Source organism: Rissa tridactyla, chromosome 2 (genome assembly GCF_028500815.1).
Source record: "Rissa tridactyla isolate bRisTri1 chromosome 2, bRisTri1.patW.cur.20221130, whole genome shotgun sequence".
Taxonomy (NCBI): Eukaryota; Metazoa; Chordata; class Aves; order Charadriiformes; family Laridae; genus Rissa; species Rissa tridactyla.
The window spans coordinates 46,929,635-46,953,438 of NC_071467.1; the positions used below are offsets into that span (position 1 = coordinate 46,929,635).

At 41.3% G+C, this 23,804-nt stretch overlaps 1 protein-coding gene across 3 annotated transcripts in view; it reads right to left on the reverse strand.

The window, feature by feature from the left end:
- DTNA (dystrobrevin alpha) overlaps nt 1-23,804 on the reverse strand; it is a 227,400-nt gene that overhangs the window by 183,363 nt on the left and 20,233 nt on the right. The gene's annotated exons all lie outside the window — the stretch shown is intronic.

The window sequence follows — 23,804 nt, forward strand, 5'->3', positions numbered from 1 at the left end:
ATTCCTCTGAAGTCCTGCTGGCAGATGCCTTTGCGGAGCTTTACCAATCGCAGCCACCCGGGCCCCGTCCCCTCCTCTCCCCCTTTCCCTCCCTCTCTCCTCCCTCCCTCCCTCCCTCCCTCTCTCCCTCTCCCCCCAAGCCTGCCACTCCACCCCCGTCTCCCCCATCCCCACCTCTCCTCCCTGCCACACGCACGGAGGGTTTGGCAGGCAGGATTTCAGTGAGGCTGCCAGCGCCGCCCCGACAGCCTGCGGCAGCACCGGGGCCGCCGGCGGGCACCGGCGGCCGGACTCCGGCTTCCCCGGAGGGAGCCCCCTGCTCCCCCCGCCAGCAGCTCGAACCCGGCCTGTGCCTTCCAAAAAACTGCTGGGGCATGGGCTGTGGTTGGGAGTGGAGGTAGCTGCAATGATTCGTTGTGCCCCCGAACCCAGGCAAAGTCTCTGGGTTTGGATCCCGGAGTCGCCGATTGAATCGCTGTCAGAAAGAGGACAGGAAGAAAGTCCCCGCTTTTTTGGAGGGGACTCCAAAAGCAACCGGCTGAAGGAGCACAAGGAAGCACTTCACCCTCTGTCACATCAAGCTTCCACAGAGACTCATATTTGGATGTTTACAGCACTTCTGCTCATGCAGAGAGCTTTAGTGAGCAGTGGCATATAAAAACAAAGAAACCCAAACGGAACAACAAAAGATTTTACCAAATCTTAAACACAAAGCTTCTAAACATCCACTCAGTAAATTTGTGTCTCCTTACGATAACAATGCATTGCAACGTTGTTCAGAAGTCAGACTTGGAAATAAGGAGACTACGGATTACTGGCAGCATTCGAGGTGATTGAGTGGGGAAAAAAAGTCCTTCCATGTAACCCAGAAAATCAGCATCCCCACCAGAGGCTTCAGGAGTCATTTGTGTTGACAAAACCCCCTGGCTCTTAACGCCAGCCTTTTGAAGCAGGCCTGTTTTTAATTTGTAAATGCGCATTCAGTTGAATACTGCTTGCCATCGAGACTGCCTTATCTCAGACATGGGTGCCAATGGAACAAGCCACAAGACCGCATGTAAAACATATGAATTATTGAGCACTTGCAACTGAAACTGGAAAATATCAATTGACAGTCACTCACACCAATTCAAACAGAATAACATGGTAGGTATCTCCCGTTTACAGCCTTTGGCCTTTGTCTGAGCTGCTGCCAAGGGGGGTCCATACTGGGGGATGCAGCCAAGCAAGCAGCAAGCACATGTCGGGGTGGAGGGGCAAGGTCAAGCTGTGCCTAGAATCACTTGGCTAAAAACATGGTTTATAAATGCCTTGATAAGGCATTACACTTTTCAGAGCACTGGTGTTGAGAGGCTAGGCTGATTTAGTAGTAAAAGTAATCATGCGTTTACTTCAGGCTAACGAAGGAAATGGCTCAAATAGGAAAATGCTTAAAGAGGGTTAAAAGAATCATCCAAAGGGCTGGATCTTAGTCCACACGAAGTAAGCCTGCACTTCATTGCCTGCCAGCTACTCTTCATGATGCTGTTCGATATCAGTATGTGTTTGGTAACATATATATAACACACAGATAAAAACTTTGATAAAAGCAGTAACTCCACAGCCATTTTCATGGTCAGTCCCACCAGCAGGAAGGCAAGAGCTCCTCTTAACCTGGAGTCAGCTCAGGTTCACGGGCCTGGAAAAGTTGCCAGCAACGTACAAATATTAAAGAATAAACTAGCTGATGGCTCCTGAAAAGTCGAAAGATTTCTTTTGAATCACTAACCTTTGTTACTCAGACATCAGTATGTTTAATGCCTGACTTCCAGAGCACTTCAAAAACTCCAGCAAGAGAAAAACATGCCACGGACTTCCTGCCATAAAGGGAGGAAGTCACTTTACTTCTTTGCCTCAGGTCCTAAAACTCTCGATTGCTGATACAAGGGTTCAGGGAATGTGTCCATTACTCAGATTTAGGAGCTGCGGTGAATTGCAGGAAGGCTGCCTGGCATCGCTTCCCAATGGAGCCGATTCTAAGACTGCCACAAATCTCTCAGAGCAGAGAAAGTCACTGAGCCACAGTGTCTCCCAGTCAAATGGAGCAACTTCATATAATGGAATGAAAATACAATACCTCAAATCATGTTTTTTTCAATTGTTTTGTAAGGATGTCAGGCTGGAAGGGATGATAATCACTAGAAGCAGAGAACAAGTGTTAACACAAGGTCTTAAAATGCACAGTGCTTCAGATGCTCGGAGAGACAAAAGGGAAAGAACAAAGAAAAGTCATGCTTTTGTGGCTGAGGGCTCCTTTTTAATTAGGGCAACAAGGAAGGAAGGAAGGAAGAAGCTCCCCATGGAAGAAGGTACGATGGACAAATGTGGTGATTCAGAAGGGAAGTCATGAACAGGAAGGATTAAGACCGAGCTGTTTCTAGGACTCCAGCCTACCTCTAGAGAGTGCTTAAGTGTGGGGAAAAACAAAGGCAGGGAAATCCACAGAAGCATGTCCACACTTTTATCTTAACTTGTGTATTTCCCTTACTAGATACAGGGAAGAAGAGAATGGGTTTGGGATCCTCTGAAAGAACACTTAAAGTGTTTGCTTCCCATGTCTCTTAAGAGGTTATTTATAAACTTAACAGTATGTGGGAGGTGGAGCTTTGGGGAACAGGATGCTGGAAATTACTGTGAAACCTTGGATGTCAACATGGACGGCATGATCCCATTCCCATGAATGGGACAGTCAGAGGTCATATGTCCAAAAACTGTATTACATAAGCCAAAGGAGAAGACAGGTGTCCAGTTTCCTCAGATGAAGAGATGTGCAATAATACCAGTGTCTAACATGGAACGCAAAGTGTACAGCTGGGAGAGATTTACCACAGCTATGAGAGGGAGTAATAGCCTTTCTCTCTCAGTTGCGTAAAACCATCACCAAATGTAATACATCAGGGACCTCTGTGGCATTACATTTGAGATACATGAACATCTATCAATAGCAAGCTCTTGTGGAGGAGCCGGAGCCGGAGCTGGCGTGGGAGCAGAGAAGGGAGCGGCGTGGAGCAGAGAGTAATTTGGTACCACTGACAAGTGTAAATATGTAACATGTTTGGAGCCGCATGACTTCCTACCCATTCCCAATTTAGACCGGTGCCTAAGAGGCATGGTCTGTCCCTTCACATTTAGCTATTTTTAATGTGCACAGAATTTGCTCTTTGTCTTCCCTTGTCTGTCAGTGTCTTGAATTCATTTGTCTTGGCAGTCTTAAGATTTGGGCTTACTGGGATAAGCAACATCTTCTACCCTACGGGCTCAGTCCTTCTAGGTCTTACTCAGAGTACTTCATGCTCTTAGGAATAATCTTGTTAACCTCTGCAGATGATTTCAGCACGGGTTTGATCAAGAGTAAGAGCTTTGAGTAGGGGACTACCATTGCGTTGACAGGAACGCAGCTCCTGCCTGTCACAGCGGACCCAGCACACTGACTTTACTCTGTATTGCTCGGTCTATACACCCGCCAGCCCCCCCACCTACCTCAGCCCTGGCTACTCAGCCACTTGGTTACACCATGAGCCCTCTCCAGCATGGTCCAACAGCCGGGGTTTGGCCGAGCGTTGACCCATGAGTTGCTTCTCTCCCACCTACCACTTTTTTACTGGAAGAGATGGAGAACAGCTATTGAAACTGGTGGGAACTGGGGGCTCTTGGTAGCACCACCCAGCACCCACTGCCCCTCCGTCCCCACAATACAGCATCCAGCAGGACAGAGTACCTTTGCTCTTGAAGGCAACCAAGGGACTGAGATGGGCTTACACGGGGCAAAACACCGCCCTGGACCCCCAGCGCTGAGTCTGACTGCTCCAAAGAAATCTACTGCAACACCTTCCTCACGGAATCCCATCCTCCTGTCGTTTTTGGGAAGCTCACTGGATAATGGGAGGAAGTTCAGTCACTAAAAAGGTTCAAATGAGTTAGCTCCACTCTTTGCAAAACATTCAAATTGCTTGAATTCTCGGTACGCATTAAAAAAGTAAATGGGGAATGCAGCTGGTATACACTCCATGAGCAGTTTTTCAGCAACAGAGGATTTTCTGTGCTGGCTGTTCTGGTTTTATTTTTTGTGTTTCTGTGATTCAAGCTATATGGGAAGAAAGGAGAATGTCCATGGTCATACATCTAAGATTCGGAAACAAATCACATTTTCGGTCAATCCATTTTACTGAATAAAGGAAAAAAAAATCCATGATTTACTTTTAAACATTTCTTTCCTTTTCCAATGTTTTATATTTATAGTTTGCTGAAGTTTTTTTGACAAACACACAGTTTAAACCACTGTTTATCATCATATATAAGCACATCACATCTACAAGAGCCAGGATATAAAGGATTTGGTGAAAGGAAAGTGAAAGGAAAATATTTTTCTAAAAATAATAATAATAAAAAAGACAGCTAAACCTAATCCCACACAGTGCTGAGCCCTGGAAAAGCCTTTCCTATCTATGATGGCACTCATAGATAAATAAAAAGACTGTATCATCCATTCTTGGTTCCCTACCTGAAAACAGGCTGAACTTGAAAGGTTTGCAGTGACAGCTGTAGTTCATTAAAGTTGCCTGATGAGCAGTGCATCTAATGAAGATTGTTTTCCTAAGGATTTATGATCCTTTGTTATTTACTGTTCCCAACGACAGTAATCCCCATTTCCTCTAAACTCTCACAACTACTCCTACCCCTCAGGACATGAGCGGTGCCCACCTGCACTTTCAGCTTCTTTTAATGTACCATGCAAGCAACGTGCGCTGTCATCTGCACAATAATCCCTTTCATTTCCCCAGGCCTCCACGGTTGCCCTTCTTCCAGGTGCTGCCCTCATCAGCACTCCCACCCTCTTCCACACACCCCTGTGTACTTTCTCCCTACCTGGGGGAAAAGCAGCAAGCAGGTCGTGCAGCTGGTTGAGAGCTGTGCGTGCTCAGACTGACCAGCCAGCACAAGCAAGAGCTGCTTCAAGAGGGGAACGTTGCCTGTCCTGTCCTTACTGGGGTGCTGTCTTGAATCCCACTTCACGAGAGTCAAGGAGAATCGGTATAGCTGAGATTTCTTCCTCTGTGTTGAATTCAGCAGAAATGTCGAATGAGTTCAAAACTACTGGCCGTGTCCAGCAGTGTGAGACAAACAAACATAGCATGATTGTTCCTTACAAAGCCAAACTCAGAAGGAAAATAAACAAACACTCCACATGCCAGCTACAAAGATTCATGACACAGCCTTTGCTCCAGCACGAGATGCTCTTTGTCTCCTCAGTGATAAGAACCCTCTGCTTCACGGCTGCTCCAACCAATATACAAAAGGTAGCAAAGACTGCTAATTAAGAGAGCTCATTGCAGCCTATTCCTGAAAAGAATAACTGAAATGTTTGTGAAAGTAAAGATTATGACACCAAAATTTATCTTGCCGTAACTTTCTCCTGAAATGAATGTCCTGATTCTTGAAATTATGAAATGAATTATTTTTGTTATGGAAACAGCTCTGTCATCCTGTCTCGCTCCAGCACCTTGGTTTCATTGCAGTGCTATATTCTACACTGAAAAAAGGTTTCCAGTAAGTTATTTCATAAAAATGCCACAAACATTATGTATATATATTTGCCTGGACAGACAACCACAGGCCTTTCGTGGAAATTTGGCCAGTGCCTAAAGTGTGCGTGCAGGCAGACATGCATGTGAATGGAGTGACACACACACACTTTTTTCAGAACTGGAAGAGGATAATCTAGGAAACAGACTCTCTGTTCAGTTGAGCCAAAGGCAGGAACAATCCCCTTTCACTCATTCCACATACCACTGAAAAACTCTCCTGCTTTAAAATAAAACTCACTTTATTCAACCCTCCAGACGAAAACCTTGGGAAAAAGGGGAAATGGCTTTTTTTTTTTCTTTAAGAAAAAAATACATAGCAAGAACACAGAAGGAGGCCTGGAAGTCTCAGAAACTGCTAATGAGAGCTGGAGCATTAATATATAGGCCAACAACACGAATCCCATCAGATCAGTTATATAAAAGCAAGCAGCGTCTGACTTGCTCTCTGAAATGAATCCATGCTGTGCAGGGGCTGGGGTCGGTGTCTCTGCCACACAGTCATCTCCTTCCCTCCCTCCCCGCCCAAGGTGCCCACAGACCACTCGGGCTTGGCAGCGCGGTCTTGATGCTGCTGAGGGTATGGGGACAGAAGGGGAGAGGTTAGATCAGCCGGAGGGTCTGGGCTGCGGAGACAGCCTGGGAGAAGCTTGTCCTACTACTCCCTCTGCTGTACCCATCCTGTGGAGAAATCCCAAATGTCAGTGCGAGAAGATGCGATAAAGGACAGCAGCTTTCTGCAAGAAATCTGCAGGTAGGACAGACCCAGCCAGACTTGGGAAAGGGATAAAGTCATGGCTGGTGAGGAAGAAACCACCATCACGCTCAGGAGATGGCACGACACGGATTTTTGTGCATTTAACATATCAAATCTTTTTTGCTCTTTACCTGCCGGTGTTATTCTTAGGAAAATAACGCCTCTCCTTGTGCACGATCATCTCGCTTTATTACACATATTTAGATAATGATCTCATCTTATGAGATGGATGGGTGTCAGGATCAGCTGCAGAGAAAGGCCCACGAAGCTCCCAGAGAACGGCTGCCAGCAGCAGCCCAGCGCCACGTTAGGCAACACAGGCAGCAAACGCCTCCTGCACCCTGGTGCAGCCAACGGGAAAAAAACACCCCACCTCCGAGTCACGTTAGTGCCATGTTAAATTCAAACAACATGAAGCACAGGCAAAAAAAAAAAAGTGGGGGGAAATGGCTTATGGAGTCAATTAATCATGTGGGAATTATCAATCTCACTGTCGGAGAGAATGGGGATTTTTTTAACCCATGACCACCTGAACGCAACTCCAGGCAACACTCCCGCTCTGTACACTATTTCTGAGGCCTGAGAAATTGGCAGTACTGGGTACCACCTGTAAAAGACGTTTGCAGTTGCTATGAAAGCCTTTCTTTGAACACAGTGAAAACCCATACCCCAAGAAAAATACATCTTTTCAAACGTTCAAACATTACACTGTGGTTTGTGCGATCTTCAGAGCAGTATTTCAATCTACACTTTCCTTTTAGCACTGATTTATGGAAATCCAAACCAGAATAGAAAACATCTCAAAGGAAGAAATCCCTCTCAAGCACTTTTCCCTGAGAAGGTGCACACTCATCAGAATACGGAGGAATTATGAGAAGAGTCAGCACTTTCAGGAAAAGTGGACACTTTCCATAGTAAAAGAGTCTTAAAGGCTGGATGCAACATTAGGTCTTTGACAGACCAGTCATGCACTTACCTTAAACCTTCTGGAGAATTCAGGAACTTTACACAACTTTTGCTAGAAACTAAACAAAAAGCCTTCCCAATACCAATATGAGATTAAAAAAATCAATCAGTGAATTCCAGAAAGGGAACGTTAACAGATTAACTGCATTCCCTTTTTTCTCTATGCCCCAAGTATTATTTCCTTTTATATTATAGAACATCTACCAGCTAATAAAAATACTGGAAACTGGACTTTATGATATAACATGGTGATAAAGTGAATTACATTTAAATGTCAATGGAATCTATGGAACAGAGCAAATGTGGAAGAAACTCATTCAGTAATTTTAAAGTTGTGAATAATTAGGATGGCATTTTCAAATGCACTTGGTCATGACCTAGTTCTGCTCTAAATTCTTCAAATTTAGTTTTTGCAATGCTATAGGAGCCATGCAATGCTACAGCAGTAGTAGAACTGCTGCAGCAGCATTGAGTCCTGCTCAAAAATCCCACCCCTAAATGAGTGGCCCCAGCAAAGGAATGGACCTGACAATTTGGGGCAGAATCCAGCCCATTCTTTTCCAAGGCACTACCCCGGATTTACATAAATGCAAACAAATGCAGTTTGGCCTCAGGACAGACACAATGTACCTAATTCACACTTGCCCAGTTTACATGGAAGAAGCTGGAATGGAACTGAAAATATAAACTAAACTAACAACTTCCACAGGAAAACTGAGATATTGAAAAATATTTTATCTGTAGTAACTCAATAATAATTACACATTATTTTGACATTGTTCTGTGAAGTGTCATAACAAACAGCCTGCAAATATACAATGCGTATGGCACAGAGACCAAGCATAGGTCTGGACTTAATCTGCTCGCTGCCAGATACCACAAAGCTGCTTTGAATAAACGTGCTCCTCATTATAGCACTTCCTCCCATCTTTCTGAGTTCATCATGTTTATCTCCAAATAAAAGAAATCATTTTTTTGCTTTGTTCGGAATAGCATATGCTTTATCTAAGAGCCTCAGACATTACACCGTAAATTATCTGTATTTTTTGCTACAAAAAGTCTTGCTCCAGGACTTTGTGACCGAACACTGACTACCTGAGGGAAATCAAATTAACAGCAGCTCAGACAGAACTATTAAAGGCATGTTTTCCCCTATGTATGGTAGCCTGTTAGTGTATCCACAGGCACCAAGAGGGTGAGGATAAAGCAAGGACATTTCTCTGAACCATCACTATCTTTCACATTACTGTCTATTTTTGTGAAGGAGCCGTGGATGTAGTGATATTGATAGGCACTGGGGTTCCTCAAGCCTCAACTCAAGCATGCAGATTTTACAGCCACGCACACTATGAAGACACTAGCTTCCAAAATAAATCAAGCAAGCTTTCTGCTTAAGACTACAGAGGTAACTGCAAGGTTGTTTCTGGTTGTACGCATAATGATGCAAGGAAATGGCGCACCAAAAGCCTGTCTTCTTACTGTTTTCAGAGGAGGGCAAATACACATTACCAAAATGTTCAGGATGACATTGGCTTTTTAATTGGGAATGCTCCTGTGAAAGCAGGCAGTCATGGGGTACTCATGGGGTACACATGGAGACCACCACACCGTACCAGTGCTGCTCAGGTGTTACCAGAGGGATGAACATGGCAGGGGCAGCATGAGCTCACAGCTAAACACCATGCTAGCAGTGGTAGGAAACATGATCAGGTCTCAGCTTGCCAGAGAATTTGGGAATTTACAAATTTACCCACTTTTTATCTGTTTTGTTCTACCTAGCCTTCATTGGCTTTATGATGGGTGTCATGTCACAAGGTTCTCAGAGCAACTAAAACTTTGAGCTGGGACCTCCTAGCACTGTGACTAAAGTACTGGAAATTGTTTAGGGAGCATTTTTATTCCATTTAGTAAATGGAAAAAATAACTAAGTAAAAGAAGAAAAAATGCAGCTTCCTTCAAAAGCCTCTTTAATCAGCCCCAGAATCTGAATCAATGCTGAGCACAAAGATTTAAATTTGGTTTAATGAAAACTGAATAGACCAAAAAACAACAAAAGAAGTCTCTTTACAAAAGGTATGGATTCGACCTAGCCAGTAAATAATTAAAGCTCCTCTCTGTTCCCTTCCATTTTCTATTTTAAGGCTTTTCATTATAGGGGATCAAAGTCAGCTCGAGTTGGAGAGAGTTAGACGAATCCATCACGGAGACAGAATGAATGTATGATCTCATCCCCTGTGACAGCAGCCCGACGGTACCACCTGTTTGAACTCCAGCTCGTACCACTTCAGATGACACTGGCAATGTCAAGCCTGCAGCTTGAAATTCAAGGGGGTGTGCGGAAACCCTCTCCACCTAAGCAAACAAAACGAAAGAACTGTAAATCTAGTATGAGGAATGCTACAGGTAGTGCTAGCCAAGGGGCTGCAAAAAGAGCAGCCAAAGAAAGGGTTCGGACCCCGGGAAGAAACCACCAGGAGTCTCAGGAAATCAGCTGTATGAAGAAAGGACGATTTTTGTTTGGAGACGAGGCAAATGAGGAGAGACATGATGAATGTAGGCTAGCTGTATAAAAATTATAAGCAGTAAAAGAAGGGAAAATAAACATTCATATTTATTTTCTCCAAACAAAAAGAATACGTTGCAGTCAAAAGACAAAATAATTCATGAGATATGGAAGAAAAGTTAAACAGGGAGTTTAAAACTGACAGGCAAATTTAAAAGAGATTAAGGAAAATTCTGTTCTACCTTTTTAAACTTAAAGCATAGTTTACCCTGTGGAGCTGTCTGCAGCATAATATAATTGCGACCAAAAAGGACTATATAGAAAATATTCATTAGATTGTTAATGAATTCCTGCTTGTTCCCATTAGAAACTCATTTGTTTTAAAAAGAAACAATATAATCCTTAATGAACCTTGCTTTTTTTAAGCAATAGAAGACAAACATTTATACCTCCTCACACAAGCAATGATTAAATGTCAGGGATTAAGACATTCCCCTTAAGGGGAATCCCCAAGGATTAAGAAAATCCCCCTTTTGTCACATTATTCCATAACTATCAGCTGGCCAGTTCCTGAGCACTGTCAGGAACAATGTATTGGGTCAGATCCAACATGCCAATGTTTGCTTAACACTGAAGTTCAATCAAGAGATTTCTGTCTAAAAATTTTGTTTAAGAAAAAAGATTACAGACTTGGGAGTGTACCATAAAACCTTGCTTTCTAAACAATTTTTTGCTCTGTCTGCCAGTAGCTAGCAGCACTTGAAGATGAAGGCAGCAAGCATACATCAACTCTACTTGCTTTGGTGTGTAAAAACACTTTGGCCTAGATTTGGGCCAAGATACATTATTTCACTTCCTTGAGCTGCTTGACATCTTTCGTGCAAACTTGACTTCTGGTCTGCCACGGCATTAAGAGTATTTGCAGTTCTAGGAGTTCCAGGGTCTTCTAGCTGATGAAACTTGCCGCTACACTGTGATATGAGAGTCAAATTGTAAAATTATTTCAGATATAAAAAAAATAAATCTCACTGCTGTGAAATTTATGCAATTCATTTCTCGGAGCCTACTAAGATGAAAACAAAGAGGCAGTTTAGCACATCACGAGCTGGAAGAGCTACTTCAAAACATGCTCTAGATTAAGACTGCATAGCAGGACCTTTTCCCACTGAGAAAATGCACCCTGGGGACAAGTAGAGGCCCCAAACAGCAATGTCCTCCTGAGTGACCTCATTAGCATCTGATGTGTGGTAACATCTTCTTTAAATGTGTGACTGTCCTGTTTACTTTGAGATGGTTCTTTAATCAAATTCATAAGATTATTTTCGTTTGATACCAGACATATAAATAAAACCACATTATTCAGGCCCAACAGCTCTTCAAATGAAAAAAAAAAAAAACCACCAAAAAAACCCATCTGCAATAAAAAATTAGCTTGGAAAGGTTCTGATGCTTTATGTGGGAGTTAGCTGTATGTAGAATTGAACTTATTTTCTCGGTTTAGCTGAAGTAAGCTGTACTGACAAGAGCGTGCTGAATTAGATCTGGTTGTAACCTGAGGTGAACCTGCAGGATAAACCTTACGTCATTGTATTGCTGCAGTTTTCTTTTTTCCATGAGGAAATGTGGCTTGCTTCCCTCAGTCTCTGAAATGCCGTATCGGGTGTGCTGGCCATGGGGTGTAAGTCTAAATAGAGCATGTTTGGATTTATTCATTTCAGGCCTCTGGAAATGGAACTGAGCTACTAGGAGAGACTGAAATAAGACTACGAAGGCATGAGGGAGGCAAAAGTGAAGATCTTTTAAAGATAACAGGGGGTATTAAAACGTACCCTGTGCTGAAAGACTTTGACCCCCTTTTCTGATTTGGACTTTGGGATTTTTGCCTATCCAGGGCAATGCCAGCCCTATGTTTCCGCCCCCACAGGCGTGTAGGGACATCTTGCCTTGCATTGCAAGGTAACTGAAACTAACTGGTGATGATGCCAAGCTCTTTGTGGCTACAAGATGTTAAAAATACTTCATTTCTACAGCACCGTTAACACAACTTTGTAGGATAAGATATAACTCTCTTCCAAGAGACTGAGGATTCCTCAGCATGAAGAACTATGACCACATTGGGTACTCAGCATGGCAATCCCCTCTGCCAAATTTCCATACTGTATCATTGCTTCAGAGAGATAAGTGAGCATGTAATACTGCTTCTTATATTCTACCTTACAGCCAGACCTACAAAACGTGCTCTGCGTTCCTCCTTCAGACACGTTTCTGAGCACAAATCTACTTTCTCTTTGTCAGAGTCAGTTGGAAGCCCCTGTGGCACAAGGTAAATGGGCACATAACTCTGTATCACCTCAGCACCTGGAGGCTCCTCTCTCTGTTAGGATTATCACTGACTTTCTGTGGCATGGCTGACCACACAGGAGCCCTCCCTGGATTAATCTGTATGCTTACAAGAAAAGCAACTCTATCTGTAGTTGCACTAGCTAGCTAATAGACAGACCCCCTGGCTCCATCGCACAAGCTCTTTGCCCGCAGAGCCTAGAAGGAGTCCTCTCCCTCCTCAGATGGAATGGTAGGACAATAGAAAATTGATTCAGTATGTAGGTTTGGAAAGGAGAAGAAGACAAACCATTCAGCATACACCGCTGCTGACTGCAAAACCTGGGCCACAGTCTTTCTGCCTTCATCACTTTCCGCCTTCATCACAAACCAAGCCAGCTGGGCAACAGGGGTGGTGCAGCAGGGACAGGGGATGCAGCCAGCCTGGGACAAGCCTGCAGCCACCAAGGACATTTACAAATAACGACCATCCCGCAGAACTAGCCATTCTTTTGCCCGAAATCATCAGGCGTTTCCTTTACGTGAAAAATGGTTTTTCTTTTCCCTTTATACTGTCAGTGGACAACATACAGTCTGTTTTGAGGACCTTCCGCATTGTCAGGAATTACCTTCCTACTATAGGTTTCTCCCTCTTAAGAGCTATGGTGCTAAATGTTATTTTCCAACCCTGCATAACAATTTTTAAAAAGAAATTCAGGTACGTAACCTTGATAATGACTTTTCTCATGTATATTCAAGCTCATATGCAATGGAGATGTTCTGGAGATGCCATGATTTTGCTTAATAAAAATATAAATCTTTGTACAATTTCAACACTTCAGGCCTTGAATAACTGGAAATCCTCCTCCTACATAATTTTTCATTATTTCCTCTGTATGAGTTCAATGTAAGAAGTGCATAGCTAAATTATGTAGAAATATAAACTTACATAACTGTTTGTAAGACAGAAGAACACAAAAAATAAAGCAGCTTTAATAGTTAGGAATATAGAGAATTCCAACACAGAGCTGAGGAAAAGATGATTTGTAATTTGTCCTTTAGGTGGACAGTTTTACTAGCATTTAATTAGTATAAACAGAAATAAATCTGAGAATATACTGTCATTCCTTAAGACATATGGAAACCAAGCACTGGCAGAACTAATTATGAAGCAGCTATATGAACAAATATAAACATAATATGTAGAAAGGTCAATTTACATTAAGAGATCACCTATATCTTGCCTTAGTTTCCCCTCTTGGAACAGCGGTGGATGCACCCACGTGACTCACTGGTATCCCTTACACGCAATCTATAGTTATTAGGCATCCACAGCAAGCATATGTAAATTCTTTCATTGCCTATCAGGAGTTTCATCAATAGTCCACCCTGTAGACCTTTTGGTAGTTTGCATTCTCCCTCTTCTCTTGGAGCAGAGTCTCACATTACCCATGCTGCCTTCTCCTACTCTCAATGCAAAAATCAGAAAGGAAATAAAACCCATCAATCCTCTACTTGGTTTATTAAATCTCCCTCACACTGCTCATCATTCCCCATGGTCCTGCAACTTGAGCTGCTGCCTGCAGGGCTCTTTAGTCCTTTAGCTTTCTATCTGGATGGCTATAGGCAGATCCCAAGCACAATTTGCCCAACCCCTGGTCTCTTTTTCTAGTCCCTGATAAGAATTTTTGCTCTCACTTGTGGTCTCTCCTATCTCTGCTGAAACAGCAAAAAGCCTTTACAAGGTCACATATATACCCTTAGATGGGTGTTCTTTGACTTGCAATAAAAACTATGGGATAGCACAAATGAACATAGGGTTCATGATGTAAGGCACTGTTGTTATAAATTATAATTAGATACAATCAGAAATGGGGATGAAAGCGGGTTCATTAGCAAATCTCAGCTTTTCAGCACACTCCACGTACGTGCATTTGGAAATTCTTGTTGCTGTACCTCATGCGAATTACAGTTTGCAGCTCCCTTGCACCATTCTCCCATCAGGTGTGTGAATGAAGCATAGAAACAATTTGTTTTATCACCTCCACTCTCACAAAAGAATTAAATTAAAAATAGCAATAAGGCATCATATTTAACAGGGCAATAAAACAGAACTGTAATGATCACAGGCTCGCTCCTTCCCTCTTATAGCAAATCCTGTAATGGGAGGGAGGCTGCAGCTCTGCTTGGGATCCTTCTACCAGATTTTGCCCTGGGAAAAGGTTTACTGAGAGGGAAGTCACTGTGGGACAAGTGCCAAAACCCACGCCTGTCCTCAGTTCATTTGGTTGAAGGAGCTGATTAATGTGCTTTGCTGCTTCATCTTGCTGGCAGCCCTTTTTTCCATGGTGATGCTTTTCTAGAAACACCTGCCAGCCCAGCATCATGGGGATCCATTTTCTTGAGAAGGCTCCTTAATGTATAGGAGCTTTACTGTAAACCTAATACAGGTTGTTATTTTTTAATTTTGTCTCTCCCTTGTGTGGACAGTAGTACCAATAGTCACAGTTTGCCCACTCCTTTCCTACCATACAAGACGTTGCAAGTCTACACCTTAGGAAAATGAGGGACTAGCAAAATAGCAGGAGATAACTTGTACTGCTGACATCTATTTGAAACAACTGATTTTTTTCAAAACCAATGGGCATGAATCAGGTCCCTGCAAAACTGCAAACATTAAACCGACCTTAAAAAACCCAGGGACTAAAGATGTCATACGAACATCTCTGTATGACATTCCTTTTAAGCAAATATTGCAGTAGTACTAGCAGAAGGAAAAATTTTGTCTGCCGTATGCAAGTAATATCCAGCTATTAAGACTCCTCAGTTCATGCCTAAAATGCATGAACCTGTGCTCACTGCTGGATTTCCAAAATGCACCAAAATACTTATCTGCATATCTTGAATCACTGTCAGATCTAAGATGCAGACAACTGGGGATAAAAAAAAAAAGGAGATGGTGACAATCTGGATAGGAACTTGGTGTTTTGGCTTATTTAATTTGAACGCTTTATACTTATATTTGGCCCCTGGTATTTAAGGGGTTTCTCTATAGAACGCTCATATAACAATGGCAGTATATCCTACAAGAAATGTATGTGTGCCATTTCCATCAATGCTACTGGGTTTATAGGTGAGATGAGATTCACTCCGGGTTCACAACTCTGGCACAAAGGCCTTTTTGCTTCCTGGAACGTGTGAAGGAAGATCAAGGACAGAGGAGCTACACAGGGGGACTTCTTTGCAGTCTTTCACACAGCACTCAGAGAAGATGCTTGCCAGCTGCAAAGAGGCTGTTGTATAGCAAGATTTAGGATCGGGGTAGGGGAAAGGATGATGGGAGCCAGCAGTTCACAGGTTCCTGAGCACACAGCACTGACAACAGCAGCCAACCCCAACCCTGAAAAGCAGCAGCAGGAGAGACAACTCCAAGTGTTAAATCTCTTTTAGCCCTTGGCGAGTGATCTGCTCAGTCTTACTATGCACACATTTGTCACACAGGAGCGGTGACCCTCTGAAAATTTCATACTATGGGTAGGAAAAGCAGTTAACATACTTCCTATAGTTTTATGCACAAATGCCTACAGCTTCTCCATCTAATGCATACATAAATTAAACTTCAGTAACTGTGAATTTTGTTACTGGAAAAAAACACGAAACAATACAAGTTTTCCTAATGCAGAGTCACATGCAGAGTAAGCACTGTTGTGAAAGCTGTGTGCTCGGGATGTGTTAATTGCCAGGTCCCAGGAGCATTCCCTTTAGCATACTCCATATCTTCCCGTATGACAGCCTTTACTACAGTGTGATGAGAGTCACTGACCCGTATTTTGAAGGTGGATTATTGCAGTTTAAGTTTGTAACATAATCATCAACTATAAGGTCATTTCTTAATAAAATTCTGCTGTGGCTTACTATGATTCTGCACCAGTAATAAATATTTACTTACCCTTAAATTACTCTGAAAATATGTTTCATAAGACTGAACCAGGTCCTTTTCACTAGGAAACAAGTATTTTTCACTAGAAATATAATGAAGATGGCAATTAGAGATTTATCTGTACCCTATATACTAAAACCTTATTAGCTGCCATTTATGAAAAAATATTTTGAACAAGGCAAAGAACACTGCAAATTCTGCCCCTTAGTGCTCTATTCTACATCTCTGTTGGACATGGCATCAGGACACAAAAGCCATTAACCTCTTTTGTTGAGGGTCACTGCATTTATGACATGACAGAAGTACCAGCAGAAGTCGTCACATACACTTAATTGTATAGGCTATTTGCACATAAGCCAACCAAATAGTCAAAGTAAAATAGCTTGGCAAACTCTGTATCTGTACTCTATACACCACCACACAACTATCAAGAACTTGCAGGTTAACTTGCTAGTAAGAGTTTGGAATAGTTTTCAAACTCCTGGAAGTTTAGAAAAGGCAGATTTGTAGGTAATGAAATTGGGTTTTCTATCTGAAAATGTGACACTTCATTAGTATGTGACAGAATTAATTTTTCCCTTTGCTAAAAAAGGCTTGTTTTTCTGTACACACTCAGGTTGGCAATTGCTTTTATTGTTCCACTAAGTTGTTCTACAATATCTTAAGAAGAATTTTCCTCGGGCAAACTAAGACAGCAAATTACTTTAGAATCAATTTTCCATTGAACTATTTTGTGCTTTAGATCGCAGATAAACATGCTTTCACAACTGCTGTTCTCAACTTGAACCTTTCCCTTCCACCTCCAGTGATGTCACTGTCCTACATCCTAATTTTTTACTGCTGTGAGGTCACAAATTTTTTATCACCCGACTTCACCACAAGATCTACCTGAGGATACGACATGACATCAGAACATGACAGCTACGTCCCATAGTTAGAAATCTCAACCCTGTACACTTCTACAGACATATCTTTGTTGGCTTATTGCTGTTTTCTCGCAGCTATTAAACTGGACTCCCAAAAAAATCATCTGTCTGCCAACATAAACGTAGAGTTCATAATATGAATCTGCAAAGTCACTGTTTTCAGAGCATACATTCAAAGACAAATTCATATAAATGCTTTATATAGCCAATTAAACCTGCATAGCAAAATACACAGTATACCAAAAGGGTGGTAGAATATGGTAGAACTTAAGCTGAATGTAAATGCTGAATAGGGCAGTAGTCCAGCCTACTCTCTGCTACTTTACTTTTTACCGTACGGCTTTCATTTGATTTGCAAAGCCAATTGCTGCTTCTTGACAACAATTCCAACAGTGAGGTTCATCTCAGCAAATGTATCCATTATAGTGCCTTAGAAAACTTACTTGCTCTGGACTAATCTTTGCTTTCCATGCAGAGCTGCTACTTCACACCTGGTATTTTCAATGGTATTTAATCTGGACCTCTCTCTTGGCACGAAGTCTACAGATCCGAGTGAGACAATGTTAAGGTAGGAGTAAATACTCTCAAAACACCCAATAACTATTTTTACCTTTTCAGCACAGATCCTGTTAAGACTCTTAAATATATGGAATTTCCATATGTTCTGCTCACCCAGACTTCAACGAGAATAAAAGGGACAAAAGTCTCATTTGTCAGGGTGTAATTTACTACATGAATTTTATGCATGGTCAGTTATACTACATAAAATAACCCTAATGCCGTTTCATGCATTTTGCCCAGTCAGCTTTATCAGATAAAGTCTGAAGATCCAATTAAAATTTAAAAGAACAACTACCTTTTAAAAACTGTTCAAGTTAACAAAAGGGACAGTCTGATCATTCAGTGGCAATAAGGTCATATTGTAGGTAAAGACAGCCTGAGCAGCTAAGCTATGGAAAAGCCTGTTCAAACACTGAACGTTTGACTGTAGTTTTTGTAACATATTCACAGAAACCTTAGCAAGGCCAATTAGAGCAAATATTGGGACAAAACCCAAAAGACTGATGCAGTTTTGACTTTCATTGTATTCCATTTTACAGAATAAAATAGCACACTGGCTCTTGAAAAGGCGCTAAGAAGAACTTAGCTTAGATTTGTTATCTCAGAAGACAGTATCTCCCTTCTATTACCCAGCTTTTGTGAGTAACCTGGCAAAGACTGAAGAAGTTAGGACACCCGGGTTTTCTTAACTGTATGATCTTTTGTCTTGTTGCCCTCGTATGGCTTCCCTGGATATTTAGACAGGAACGCTGAATACACCAAAACAATGAGAGATGTCATTTGCAGTCTTCTCATTGACTTCAAAGGACTGATAAGCTGGCCACTTAAGATTCAAATATTTCAAGAAGTGAGAGATATTGTTGAGCAAAGGGCAGAGTCAGGTTTGCTGTCTTGTTGTCTGCATTTCAGGTATTTATTTCATCCTCCATAAAGCAAACACCGCAACTACAGAACATATTCTGTAAAATCAAGTTCTATTTATGCTCTTGCCCACATTTAGCCTCAGTTAGAAAACATTTCCGCTTCAAAATCCTTGAGTTCTACTATAACCATTTCTTAGGGAAAGACTATCACATAAACATAGTCACTTCCTGGGAAAAGAATGACAGATCCTTAATAAAACTCATGAACTCTAAAGCTTTTAGAACAAGGTCTCTATTGGAACCTGCTATCCCAGGGTAAGACATCATGGCTGCATCTTTGTCCAAAGCAGAAGAGGGAGTGTTCCGGACTGGAATTATATAGGAAATTCAGCAGAAAGAGGGCTGGCAGTTTGCACGAGGTTGGTACAAAACAGACTTGTCCAAGACCAGGAGAGAAGGAAAACAGAGAAGGATGCCAGAAGCATGCAGGCCGCCTGTAGGTTGTTCACACCATCTAAAGTTTGCAAGGAAATTCACGATGGCAAATTTCAAAGCAGAAGGAGGGAAATGAGACTTGCTGTGTTCTGTTTGGTAAAGCCACTTAAGTACATACATATTTACAACAAGACATTGTAAAGTTGCACAATTTAACTCAGATTTTATTCCTGCATGCAGAAGCCAGCTATGGCAAACCTGATGTGTGTTATTTCCACTTAAGAATTATTTTTTTCATTCAACTGATACCCATTGAAAATAGGTTTAAAGTGTAGTCAGGTGAGTGACTGTCTGATGAATTTTGACGTATCTTATGCTAAGCTTACCATCCCTTATCTGAGCTAAAAAAGTTAATCTGAATGCAAAGCAGAAAGGCATCTCTTAAACCACCATCTTGTACCATGCATTTGTGATGAGTAGCAAGTGGTCTTCATCCATTTCAGGGCAGAAATAACAAGTAGCAGAAGCCAATACTGACTTTGGTTTAAAGCAAAGTTTGCACTGAAACAGCCTAGGGAAGCTCACATAGGAGCATACCTCTGTTGGGAAACTGTAAATTCTTCAGCTGTCTGAAGTCTCCTACCAATCCTCTAGATAAACTAGAAAACTCCAACCAAAATCAATGTCTACACAAAGTTCTACCTTAATTTAACTCTGCCTGCTTACATTCAGATAGTGCAACCAGCCTTTGTAAAAAGTGGTGTAAGAAATAAACTTTCAGCTCACATGAAGTTTTTAGCTGTTGTTTGTAATTACATCTGGAGCTCTTGCAAAGATGCGTTGCTCTAAAATGAACCAATTAATTTCAGCAGTTTTATTGCTTTATTCCTACTAAACACAGGCCAAATTTATAAGCCTGTACAGGTAAATTTTTACCCCTTCATACGCTCATATATAGCTGAAAATAAACAAGGCACATTTGCAGGGTGGAAAGCCTAAGTTTCAAAGTGAGATCATGGGAAAACGCTCAGAAGACAGTAGTTGATGCAATGAAATTAATAAAGAAAAAACGAGTATCATGAAATTAGTATATTTCTTGACAGTAGATCTATTATGCTCTAGAACATTTTCCTTAGGGAAGTGTTAAGAACTCCAGTACTTTGATAATTTAAAATTAGACTGAAAAAAAAGTAGTAAATGTACAGCACAATACAGAATAACTCTATAGGAAGGACAATAAAGTAGATGACTAATAAGTCTTTCTTGCTAACAGCTATGAATCATACAAGCACAGTTGTGGCTTGACATTGGAGTTTGTGCATGGATGGTAATGCAGACAGACAGGCTCTCACGTGGTACTAGCTGGTAATGGTTGGAGGAACCAATTCTTTTTATGCAATAAACCATAAATACTCATGTTATTAGAGTGTCTGCCTAAACTCCACAGAAACTTCATGTAGTGATGCTTTACTTAGAATCCCCTCTCCCCCAGACAATAAAAGCAATGCTGGTTTCATTATCATATGCACACTCATTTTGCTAGGAAAGAACATCCTTAGCTGAGGAGCATACGCTGGAGCTAATTTATGAGCTGAATGTTTTATGTGTAACCAGAGGTAAGAATTTTTGGTCACAGGTTACACCATGTTTTACTTGAGTTTAATTCATTCTGTGTTCAAAGGCATATTTAAGACAAACATTTGATCTTTTGAGTACAAGTTCAATATTTTCACATAGAAGTTGAGGGAAAGGAAGAAACACAGACTTTTTATTTGATTCTTCTGTTTTCCAATATTTTCTCTGCTATTGTAGATAGGCAAGTGTTATTTGAACTAATCCGGCCAGGCCAAGCTGTTTGACCCAAGCACTTTGTTGCAGCTCCATGACATGCAGCCACAAGAACAGTTGTGCTGTAACAGCCACATGCTACTCAGAGCACAGACCAGGGGTTAAACATTGGCCACTACAGCAGTACTTTGCAACTCAAAGGAGGGCAGAACTAACAGTTTTATCTATATACAGGATGGTGTCTCAGATAAATCTGAACATGTTGTGACCTAATTTTGCTGAAAAGCAAGATTGGCCAAAACAAAGGCTACTGTGAAGCACTTTCTGTCAAGGACCATAGAACGTGAAACTTACTGTGATGCATATTTCGCTTTTTTATAAAATAATCACCTTCAACTACAAATTGACAAACAAAGATACCAAAGAACAAAGGTAGCAATTTTCCTCAAACCGTCTAGGAATTAGGGAGAGTAGGACAATACGTTCAAGTATGTTTAAGTCTTGCATTTCACCATTTTTGGAAAAAGTATGCTCATGAAAAAAAAAATTTCCATGCTTCTTCAAACATACTATCATTGGAGCAGGCTGAGGACGGTCCACCACACCTGATGTCTTGATAGAAAGTAGCTTAACACTCAAGAGAAGAGGAGCAACAAGTGCTGCTTGTTGCACTTTGGAAATTATCTGTTTCCCTTGCAGACAGGTTATTTTGTCTTTCGAGTCTCCTCCCACAGAGTCTAAGCTCTCTATTGGGTTACTGTTTTTCAACCACCTTAACTGCCTATGTCTGGGTGTCACTGTTCAAACAATTTCATGATCAGAAAATGATACACTCAAGTCTGGTATTGAATTCAGCTAGACAGTAATGCTCAGACATCGCTGTGGATCCAATATAGAATAAACCACAAAATTTTGGTTTTCTTTCTCACAGGAAAAGACATACCAGCATATAGTAGCTAAATAATAGTCTTTTCCTTCTTGTGTTCTCACAGTAGCACAGGAAAACTGAAATAACATGACAATCACTACTACGCTAAGGATATTTACCCACTTTTTTTTTTTTTTTTTTGAAGACTTTGGTGGAAATCCACCACAATGCAAATGGGGATAGCAGTTTAGCCAGGCAGGTCTGCAAAAGTAATGGACTAGAGAATTTAGGTTTGATACAACTACCTACCTTGGGAGATAGTCAGTTGAAGGACCATTTTTAACATATGTGCACAGCACAGTCAATGAAACAATAAATATTACTACTGTCTGAAAATTGTTTTATTTTCAGTGAAAGCTGTATGAATTGTTCCTGTTTTTTCCAGTTTTCAAAATATTTGCTTTCAAAATGTACTTCATGTTTTTTATATTTTTAACTACTGTGACTGAAGAAGGGGTAGAGTTAAAATAAAGGAAGACAGAAGGCAAAACAAAAGGGAAAAATCTGTAAAGGCATAAACTGAAAAAAAACCAAACATGTTTCTTACTGTCCTATCCCCCCAAGCAGGAACTGCTAAACTCTCAGAATAACTTTCATCACAGAGAAAAAGCTATGGCTGACCGGCAGTGACTGCCGAAGAGGGTGTTTTGTTGTTTTCCTGCAGCACAGGGAGCCAGGGCTCTGGGATGCTGAGCTGGTGACCAAATCCATAGGGTAGCCTCGAAGGGGAAATGAGGGGGAATGCAGGGAGGGGTAGGATGGGTGAAAAGGAGGGTGAAGATGAGGAGGTGGTATCATTAGAGGCTCTCACACCAGCTGGTGAAGTCTTTAAAGGCCCACCTTCAGCTGAGCTGTGGACTTCTACTGTACACACAAATGTATCAGGACTTTACCCATGAAAGATGTTGAGTACCTCTACAAGATCTAAACACCCCTACAAGATCTATACACATTCCTTTGCTATAGCAGGACCTGAAGATGCCTCAGCATTTCCTAGTGCTGTGTCTGATGTCATTATTACGCTAAAGAAGATAAGGAAATGTCACATGTATCAACAATGTTGCTTAAAAAAAACTGGCCTGCACAAAGCAAAGAGAAAGTACAGAATGGGTGAAAATGAGTAAAATCTCAGCCTGACCTAACTGGCATAACCCACTGACTTCAGCCAGCTACATAAACTGGTGACAAAAGTGGCAGAAAAATTTTTAGTGATTAATACCACAATCTGTATTTTTAACCTTGTATATTTTGCTATTGTGAGCTGGAAAGCACAGGGAAACTTTTAGTGTCATGAGCACTAGTGCCTATCTCATACTTGCTGCCTTGCTGATTTTGGTTATCTGATCATAGCTTTTCTTTACATGAACAGCTTCCAAGGTACTGATTCCAGGATCACTCAAACTCACTTTGTTTTGTGAACATGAGTAATCCCATGATGTTCAGTACAGTTACTTACATTAATAAGGACACACAACTTTTAGGTGATTTTAGGATCAGGGCCTTTGGGTTGTGAATAGTCATTGGCTTCTCTGACACTAACAGGTCAATGATAAACTGCAGTTTCCGTCACATCTGACAGAGGGATACTAAGGTACACATACATCACTGTCATTTTTCTGTTAAAACTTTTTAAAATGCAGAATCTGATATGAAAAGCAATCAATAGCAATCCAGTTGCAAGCACCTCTAATGAAGCACAGCAGAAACAATTTGGTATTAGATTTTTACCTAAAAGGTCTCGGAAAAAACATTTCTCAGCGCCACTTTATCCACCCAAAAAGAAGATCAAGTTGTTTATCCCAGGCTCAGAGCCAGGGAGGATACACACCTGCACTGAACCTCACACACAGCAAGAAACTCCACTGGGTTGCATAGCACAGCTCTTTGCATAAAGTTACTGCTGCCATAGATTGTTTGTCCTACTCACGTCTATTCTTCAAGTATATATTTCTACTATTCTAATTATTATAATTGATTATAGTTGAAAGGACACTGGTAACTACCAATTCTTAGAATTATTTCCAAAAGGAATTAAAAAAAATGTTTTTAAAAATTGAGAGCCTCTGCTAGGATACTCTGTCAATGTATCTGTTGTATTTTTCACTCATGTTTGTGAATAATGATAGATTGGTAGCAGTGGTATAGGTCAAGTTTAGAGCAAACTTCTCCACACTGACCGTGTACGGCAGCTCTCCCT